This window comes from Micromys minutus (genome assembly GCF_963924665.1).
Source record: "Micromys minutus genome assembly, chromosome: 25".
NCBI classification, from domain to species: domain Eukaryota; kingdom Metazoa; phylum Chordata; class Mammalia; order Rodentia; family Muridae; genus Micromys; species Micromys minutus.
The window spans coordinates 8,226,077-8,229,026 of record NC_137960.1 but is presented as its reverse complement, the minus strand read 5'-3'; positions in this window follow the sequence as shown (position 1 = coordinate 8,229,026).

Here is a 2,950-nt window from a genome sequence, read left to right as displayed (position 1 = left end):
AATTAAGGGCTGGAGAGGTGGCTCAATGGCTAAGAGCACCGACTGCTCTTCCAGAGGTCCTAAGTTCAATTCCCAGCAACCACATGGTGGCTCACAACCATCTGTAATGAGATCCGATGCCCTCTTCTGGTGTGTCTGAAGACAGCTACACTGTTGTGAGATTGTGTCTCCTAGAACTGACAAGAAAACTTCTCTCATGATACATCAACAATACGACCACCTAAACACCTAGTCCTGAACTAGGATAACTCCAGTAGACATGCTAATGTGGAAGGGGGAAATCTTACAGGGCCCCAGCCTTAGACAAAGAACCACAGGCAGCTGACCAATGCTGAGAGTTGGGCAAATTCCTCTTTCCCTTTAATAATCATCCCCTTTAATACCAACTAGCCAGCCCTGACCTCCTAAACATACAAGCAGCACTAGATGAACTCAGAAGATTGTATTTATACACACACACACACACACACACACACACACACCAATATCTCACACACACACATGCCAATATCACACACAAACACATGTCAATATCATACACATACACACTCTCACCCATACACGTGTGTGTGTGTGTGTGTGTGTGTGTGTGTGTGTGTATAAAACAATAAGAAAATGAGGCCATGAATTTGAGGAGAGGGAACATGGGGAGAGGTTGGAGGGAGAAAAGAGGAGAAATTATACAATTCTATTTTAGTTTAAAATGTAAAATACTAAAAAGGAGGCAGTAAGGTGGCAACAACCACCCAAGTCACAGGGTACCTCAAATTCTCAGCTAACACCCCAGGAGGACCACACCATTCTGAAGTCCAGAGTGACCAGCAGGTGGTAGATCAGAGTATGTGGAGAGGCTGAGCCTGTCGCTGCCTGTACACACCTATCTAGAAAGAGGCCAGCTCCAAGCCCCCTGAGGCCCTGCTCCTGTGGCTCCAGAGTCCAAATAACAGACATTAAGAAGTGTCTCTGTTTCCCTGACTAATAATATACGATTATGCATTGCATAAGGGAATGGGGAGGGACCTCTGTTAAAGCCAGCTGACCTTGTTACATGGTAGACTTGGGCTGGGCCATGGAAAGCAAGGACCTGGAGTAGTGGAGACTCACTGGAATGAGTTCTGCAGATCCCTGGGGAGGCTGCGGGGCATTCTTGCCCAGGTCCAGGCCACCCTGAAGACCCAGAGGGAGGGTCCCGCTCTGACTTGACATCTCATGCTGTGGACGCCCATGTGTAGGTGGCTCTGTCCTCCAGTACAATTGCTGGAGGACTTTATGTCCTTGCTTGGAACTTCTTCATTTCTCAGAAAACACCCAGAGGAAAAAGTCTTCAAGGCCAGATGCCCCCTTTCAGCTCCGCCTTCACTGAGGAAGCTTCACAGGAGCCTCGAGCGGGGAGGCAGAAATGGGTGCCGCCTTAATGGCACTTTGCGGGGCACTGGGTTACGCACATCACCAAAAGCAGGCAAGCTGCCACCGTGCATTCTCTGGCACCAGGATGAACACCACACACTTTTTCTTCTTACCATTTCTAGCATATTGATTATATATCTCTACAATAGCAATTTAGTGTGGAATGTGGGTGGGGATTGAGGGCTTAAGGCCTTAGCTGGGGTTAGGGTTAGGGTTAGGGTTAGGGTTAGGGTTAGGGTTAGGGTTGGGGTTAGGGTTAGGGTTAGGGTTAGGGTTAGAGTTAGGGTTAGTCAGCCACTCCCTGCCCACTGAGCTGCAGAATTTCCTAGCTCCAAAACACATACCCTACTGTCATTCCAAGACATCCCAGCTTCCTGGGAAGATCGAGGTAGGGCTAGAAGCTCCTCTTAGAAAGTCATCCTTACCTAAACATGTATAAGCATACACACACAGGTGCCCATAAGCAAACACACACAGGTGCACATAAGCATGCACACGCAGAGTATAACATACAAACTTTATTGCAGGTTGGGAGCAGATAAACATATGACTGTCCTAAAAGCCTATGAGGAGGAAAGGCACCAACTTTTCCACCTGGGTCCCAGGAGGGCACAGCATTATGAAGGAGATGGTATGTCAAAGAACCAATAAGTAGAACATTCCTGGGGCTTTGACTCTGTCTGGTCCTCGTTGTTGGTCAAACTGCCCCTTTCCATCTGTTTCTGTTTATTTTGTTTTATCGTATTTTCTTTATTTTATAGGAGTTTTGCTTGCATGTATGTCTATGTACCACAGAGGAGGGTATCAGATCCCCTGGGGCTGGAGTTATAGATGTTTTCTTTTCTTTTCTCTTTTAAAGATTTGTTTATGAGTACACTGTAGCTGTCTTCAGACACACCAGCAGAGGGCATCAGATCCCATGGCAGATGGTTGTGAGCCACCATGTGGTTGCTGGGATTTGAACTCAGGACCTCTGGAAGAGCAAGCAGTCAGTGCTCTTAACCACTGAGCTATCTCTCCAGCCCCAGCCAGTTCTCTTAACCACTGTCTGTTTGGCCATCAGATCTGGTCCTGTACCTTGCCTCCAAGGCTCAGTTCAACCCCACAGTCTTGTGGCTCCCCACACAGGGAGTGCTAATGTGGTGTTTAACTGGCATGGTTCTTCATGTCCGCCTTTGCCTCCCTGTGTCCTCTTGAAGCTCCCTGAAGTGGGCTGTTGCTGCTTTGACCCTTTGTAGCCATCTAACAATCCACAGGTCTATATGTAGATAGAACCACTGTGTGATGTGTAACTGTGACCTAAAGGTTAATAGTCGTGATCAACATTGGAATAGATCTGTTTGCCAACCACCATCAAGGGCAACCAGGTCTCCTTAGCAAAACTGCAGCTAATAAAACCAATCTGGTTTGCACATTTATTATTTTTTGATAAATTCTGACATCGTGTAAAGACACAAATGTATCTCTGGAATAGCCATTCCTAATATGACGATCTGGTCCATGTGCTCTGCTCCCTCCCATCCTGCCTACTGTGTGTATCTCT